The sequence below is a fragment of the Kryptolebias marmoratus genome, linkage group LG20, assembly GCF_001649575.2.
Source record: "Kryptolebias marmoratus isolate JLee-2015 linkage group LG20, ASM164957v2, whole genome shotgun sequence".
NCBI lineage: Eukaryota > Metazoa > Chordata > Actinopteri > Cyprinodontiformes > Rivulidae > Kryptolebias > Kryptolebias marmoratus.
In genome coordinates, this window is record NC_051449.1 from 17,525,228 (window position 1) to 17,532,712 (window position 7,485).

The following is a 7,485-nucleotide window of genomic DNA, read 5'->3' on the forward strand; positions in this document are numbered from 1 at the left end:
GGTACAATTACATTGTCTAAAACAATCTTATCTAATAAGTCATATGACATCAGTTTAACAAGAACTGGATAAGGATGAGCAGTTTTACCATCAGCCTGTGCTGCCACCTACTGTCTGAAAGTGGAGCTGTAGTAAGAATGTGTCGCTTTATGTCATTTTGTTTACACTGAATAATTGATACTGTCGAAAATTAACATGAGACTTTTTTCCCCGAGACTTAATTACAGTCACACATAGCATATTTGATGAGTAGAAGACAACCATCTGGGTTGGATTTAGTCATGTTTGTCTTAAACAATGGTCTCCTCTCCTTGTCTAGGTTCACCTTTTTGTTTGACTCCTCCCTCAGTTTCACCTTCATGCGGTTAGTTTATCTAATGAGTAGCTCAGGTGTCAGGTGCATTCTCTTCCGGACTCTGAATCTGTCTGACTGTGATGGCCATTTATCATTTGCAGCCATAAAAGATAGATGATCATGTAATTGCCTGTGTGTGTCTGTTAGCAATATATCTCATGAACCAAAAGACAGATTTTAATTAACCTCTCAGACAATAACTACTGGATGTACCTCTACAACTGACTGACTTTTGAAGCCAACATGATTCAAGATGGCCACTATAGCTGATGAACTTTGGCATTCATAAAATTAACTCTAACTCTGTTGCTTTTGAAGATGTTGAGCTAAGGATTGATATGGTATTAGCTGAGAATCATTCCCAGTCAATCTCTGTTTGCTAAGATTTCACTTGAGATCTTTGATTAAAATTTCCCATGAAGAGCAACATCTAATATGTATTCCTACAAGGAATGCTCCTTTCAGTTATGAAGAATCTGCCAAGCAATTAAGAAGACATTTGTAATTTTAACAAAGATAGTTTTATTAATTTCACAGTTGTCATATCTCAGGTCAAAACAGCTTTTTTACATAATTGAAAAACACAATATTGGTGACTAAATGTAAGTAAGCAAATAATAATAAAAAGCAGACATTTAAAATTTTCAGCCTAAAACATTCCTGCTAACTGTCATGAGGCGGGGAGACAGAGGCAAACCCAGAATCATGTCAAAAACCTAAACTATTTTAATAAAATAATATGCAAACAAAACAAAAGCTGGCGTGGCAGCAAAAAAGAACTAACAAAACACCCACAAGAGGCAAGACTTGGCAAAGCTAGGCAGGGCAACAAGTGTACAGAGTCCAGCAGTAACACAACAATGATCCAGCGGGGTGGTGGAGAAAATGACCGGGTTTTAAAGGCTGAGGAATAACAAGGTGAGTGGACACAGGTGAGAGATAACAATTACTGTCAGGTGGAGATGGGCGTGGCAGACATGACTGGAAAAATACTGGGGAGGTGAATGGTGACAAGGCATGAACACAGAAACCAACAGACAACCAAAGCAAAACAAGAATTACAAAGACACCAAAACAAACTATGACACTGACCTGGCTGACAAGAAAAGTATTCTGTGTCCCCCGCAATCCAACTAATTTAATTATTAAAAAAAACAAACTGATCAGAGCGAAGATGGTGCTGTTTCAGACTTTGGTGGCATTCTTCGTTGTCAGAATTAGGTTCAAGCCTGGCTGAAGCTGCTGGAGGAGCCTCTCGAAGTACTCCTGGAGCTGACAAACACAACATTTTCCAATAGTTAACACAATCGGCTAAAACTTCATTTTAAATTCCTCCTAGAAATGTTCATAAACAAGATTAATGAGTTACCGCGTTAAAGACCGGAGCAAATTCAGTTTGATTCAGCTCATGGAGGGACTGGACTTCTGTTTGAAGGACTAATACCGCTGCAACAACAATCAAAAGGGTTTACAAAAGGAAAGATCTCGTACCATGTTGATTTTAGGTCAAAATGCTTCTCAATGTTGTTTATTGAATTTCCAGAAAGCAGGACAGGGGTTGTTTCAACTGACTGAACGAGGGAAATGTAGGAGAGAAAGCTTTGAAGATATTTGAACAAACATGCTTAGAACAGACCTCAGCTCCAAAACACGATGTCACCCCCCACCACCACCACCACCACCAATGATGACTGCTGGCATACTCACTTGATTGTGCAGCAGACATGTTCAAAGTTCCAACGAACAGGAGCAAAACCAGCAAAACCAGCATGATGAAGTTTGCTTCGAGTAAAACTAAGACGAGATCTTTCAAGAGAGAAGTGATCCTTTCAGCCCCTGAAGAACATCTGGAGAGTTTTGTTCTGTTCGAGTGAACAACACCTTTATAGAGGGTGTGGCACCAACACAATGCAGAATTTCCCAGAGGTATAGTGTATGAACTGTCACAATTCAAACAAGGAAGTGAAGCCAAAAACAACAACAAAAACAAACACTTGATGCAACACAAAGGATGAACTCTTCCTAAATAGCCACGCAAGATCAAGGTTACATCTTTGTTACATAAAAAGTGTTAAAAAGTTTCCACCCATTGCCTCTCATGACCGAGTTTTAATTCACAATTCACACAACAACCGAATTGTGCAAGATGTGTTAATTAATGCTCAGAGTGTGTTTGAGGATAACCAGATATGACTAACATTACCTCATTATCTGTAACTTTAAATAGGTTAGGGTTAGGCAACCACACCCTCCTGCTTCACCTCACAGTCCTGAAGTCCTGATGCTTCTCAGCTGTCTGGGATCCCGCAGCACATCTTCAACCTGCGTCGGCGGCAGGAAAACGTGTTGCTGCTTTGGAAAGCTTCCTGCTTGGTATAAGTGACTAAGAAACCCACCTCATCTGGTCTCAATGACTTAAAACAAGTTATAATCACATTTGGTGTGAATTAAGCTTAATTTAGGGTCAGGGTTAGGCTTCAGAAATGAATGAAAGTCAATACAAAATCCTAATAAGGATAGCAATGTGAACGTGTGTGAGTGTGTGCGTGTATGTGTGCACCATCTGTGTTTCTGACAGGCTATTCTGTATTTTAACACTTGTGATTTTTCAATTCCAACACTTCTTGCCAGTAAGATGACATTATCTTCCCTCAATGGTTTCTAGGTCCCCTAAATATTTGACTGGAACCTTCATAATCATGGAGATGAATAGAATGGAGCAAACCAGCTGTATGATTCTGGCTCTAAAACTGGAATCACACTGCCTGATTTTATTAGTTTTGGTCAAAAATAAACCAACATTTCAGTGGACACACAGCACTTTCCTTCCCAACGCATGAGATAAAACATTAGCTCTTTCTTCTTGATTTCAGTATGTCAATTTTAAATTAATCACTTCTTTGTGCTATTACCGGCTTTTAAAAAAGAACAGAATTAAATCCATATTCTGTCAAGGTGGTCCAGAATCGACTAGTCACCCACCCCTAAAAGTATGAAAAAGCCATCTCGCAAACCCTCCCATATGGCAGGCCTCGCTCTTCTCTTCACACTTTAGCTTCAGCCAAGCTTGAAATTAAGTAGTCTTCATCTTCTTCCTCTGCCTCTCATTACTACATGATTACTTCCTCCTCTGTGCTCCCTGACACCCCGCTCTTCTTCTGTCACCTCATGTCGGCATGCAAGATGACTGCTGAGCTCAGATGTGAGCAGATTCAAGTCAGTTCTTTGCAAATAACAAATATCCGTGCCGGCTTAAATCTTTGATAATTACATTTTTTTTTAAATTCCAAAATACACACCCACACCTTTCTCTGCCTAACTGCTCAGACAATGCCCCCCTCACACATCCACTTGGACCCACCATGCAGATGTTTCCCGCTTACTGTAAGTGCGATTTGATTTTGGTAAGGGATGCATGAAGGAGCATACATCTTTCTGCTGAGCGATGGAACTATGTGCACAAGCACATGCAAACATAAACATGCAACAGGGACTTTTTGGTGCTTTTTTTTGGATGCAGGAAGAAACAGACAGTGGAGAGGCACAGATATGGAGTTTGTGCTTCAGTCCATTTGTCTGTAGTGGAAAACACACAAAAAACATGTTACTGAGAGACAAAGATGACCTCAGTTTGGTAGGCAAGACTGACACAATCTTGAACCTAAAGTTGATGAAATCCTCCACTGTCAGTTTTGATGTAATTCCTGTTTTCCTTTCACTTCTTCTCTCACTAGAAAACCCTCAAAGGACAAATCAGTACTGACCTCCGATCCATTAAAGGTCCATTCTAATTTTGAAGAAGGCCTCAGTGACACACGGACCTTTGAGCCGGATCGTCTCAACACACCATCAGAACAAGTATGTGAGTGAATCACATTGACAGCTTTGGCATGAAACCAGAAAATTTCAGAAAACAGGCAGAAATAAATGCAAAATCAATGAAAAAACTAACCTCAAGACATGCCGGTTTCAGGACTTTCTATGGAATAAAAATGCATCCAGACTTTTTTTCTGTACATTGTACTGATGAAGATGGAACAATTTGTGCAGTTCAGTATTCACCTGGATCCAGTTACATTTTCTTAGTTTTGTTCCTTCTGGAAATGATCTAAAACTGACGTTTTTATTAATTTATTTACTGGTCGTTCTGACTCCTGTCGAAAGGTGTGTGTGTGTGTGTGTGTGTCTAAGCAGCAGTTCAGTTCAGACTGAGTCTCTGGATGGTGTCCTGAAAAGAGGCCATCTGGGGACTTAGACACCCAGGGGGGGCAACGATGAGTGTATCAATGAACAGATCAATGAATGAATGGATGATTATGTTCTATAAAAGTTAAACAGAAAAGAGCAAATTTACTCCTCAAGTCTAAGTTGCTATGGATCAAAGCATATGTTAAAACCTAGCATTTGATGCTTTTTCTTTCATATACATTTTGATGCTAAGCTAATGTGGTCTAAGTTAGAAATTCCTACTGGAAATAACCCTCAGAGTTGGAGTTCTGGCTGGGAAGTCGGAGATGCCTCACCAAACCAAACCTTACACGAGTACTGCTACGGGTACATGTGTAATACATCTGTCAGTGGGCACAGTCTAGGGAACGACTATGTTAGTCAGATATAAAGCTGGAGCATAGACAAGGTTTAAACGAAGAGGTGATCTGTGACCTTTGACCTTGTGACCTTTAAAATCAATAGAGTACATCGTAGACCCATGAGATGTTCAGCTGTGAAAAGTGGAAAGGCAGAAAAAAATGTAGATAACTTAAGTCTAGTAGTGTATATATTTTGTTAAAAGTCTAGGCCTATTCAAAAAATAAAGAAGCTGAAACACTGTGATATGATTTAAAACACAGCTATGCTCATTAATGTCTAAAATCATCATCACAAATCCATAATAAATTCACTTTATTCAGCTGGTTGCAAATGAATTAGTACACACTGGACTGTATTTTGCTCTTATGCTCCAGCCTACAACCTGTGGAACGTAGAGCATCTTCTCTGGCTCCTTTAAATCATGATGAAAATAATCCACTCTGATCTGTCTGAATAAAATGGAAAAGCTGTCAGTTCTTTTAATGGTGAGAATGAAACCTAAATCCTAGCTGATCGCTAAGTTTGACTGTAGGCTCTGATATAATAAAGGTGCATTTCAAAGATCTTTATGAGCTGATAGACCGCTTCACTGGCTCCTTCAGGAAAAGGTTTTGTTTTTCAGATAAATTAAACAATAAGTTCTTGTACTCTTTGTTCAAGACAAGCCGCGGCTGTGCATTAACACTCACAGATGCAATGTTACATCAGAAATTAAAACGTGCTGTTAGATGTGGAGGGAGTTTTTGAACATGGTCAAAAACTTGCTTGGTGCAGCAGACGTCATGGGCATCTGGAACCTGTCTCATAGTTGAAGTCTTAACATTGAAAATGCCATAAAGAAGGTATTGTAGTTAGCATTGTTTTTATCATTACAAATTTAACTCATATCACAAAAGGTTGTTCACCACAACGGGAGATTACAGACAGACATGACTAACCACAAAGCATTTCGTGATCACAAAATGTGGTGAGTAGTTGCTGCATCCCTGCTGCAGCCCAACATTCCAACATAACTTTATAATAATCTGGGCTCAGAAGAAATGCCTATATTTTGATGGAAAAACTGTATAGGAAGTGTTAAAGCTGCTGCCAGTGACTCATGATAGTAACCAAGGTAACCACACACTTGTGTCTCACTCCCTGTCTACCAAGTTAAAAGGTAGACAAAAGTGCAGCTACAGCAGCTAATATTAGCCTGTGCGAATAACTCATGCCATTTTCTATTGTTCACAAAGCAATCCCATCAATAATGACCTAAAGCATCTTTAGTCATGATAGAAGTTAGCTTGTTGTCTGACATTAGTCATTCTAATTCAAAGTTGAACTATTAAATCAGTGCAACAGTTTCTAATGAAATGCAATGTAAGTGCAATGTTTTTAATAAAAAGCCAGGGAATTACTTGCAATTAGGAGTAAAATGTTTTATTACTGTTATTACTTTGTGACAAGAGGAGATACAAAGACCACCAAAAAACATACAGTCCTTTTGACATCTACATTTAGAAATATTTATTTATTATTGATAACAACTTGCCCCTCACTTAATCTATCATTAAGCGTTGCCTAAATAAACATCCTGGCATAATGGCTTTTACAGAACACTTAAATAAATACATTCTGATTGTTGCCTAGCAGCATACCACTAAAATGCACCTTTAAATTCTAGAAGTTTTACTACTTCCTTAAGAAACATCATCATGTGACATCACTACTGTTTTGCCTTTGATGATGACATCATCAAGTGACATCACCACTGTTTGCCTTTGATGATGACATCATCAAGTGACATCACCACTGTTTGCCTTTGATGATGACATCATGTATCTAGGAGCCCACTTACTTCTCTTTACATCACAAAACCCCGAGAGTTCGTTCGAGACACATCTATCCTTGATTCAGGTGAGTTTTATCCAGTAGTTTTTACCACTGCATTAAAACTTTGTGAAGATTCTTTTAAAATCTTTACTTATTTCACCTGGGACACTGATTTCATCTGATTTCAGGAGACAGAATGGCTGAAAACCGTCAGATGGAGACAGAGAAAGCTCTGTGGAGCGACGTTGTTGAGGACGCTCTAGATTTCGAAAACATGCAAGAAGGCATTACCATTTACGCTTATCAAGATGGCAGTCAGAGCACCGAACGCCCTGTGGATGATACACAGGATGAGGACTGCCCCCAGCATGCTGCATCTCCCAGCAAACCTTCCACCAGACAGGAGATTGCACAGCCTGAGACCTCTGACCAAAAACCTCATGCCAACTACGTCCAGAGGGACAGACGGTACTATCAGAACCAAGATGGTTTTAAGAACAGGAGCCATTCTGACCAGGACAAGAGCCCACAAGCCTGTCCATCGAGGAGCCATTACCAGCACCCAAAGAACAGCTTTAACCAACGACCACGATTACCACCTCCGCATGTCCTCCTGGAAGAGTTGGATTACTACAAAAATCAGGTGGGCATTCTGCAGGACAAGGTCGAGAGGAAGAATTACTTTCTTTCTCTGGAGAGCAAAAAACGCCTTTCTGCAGAGAAAA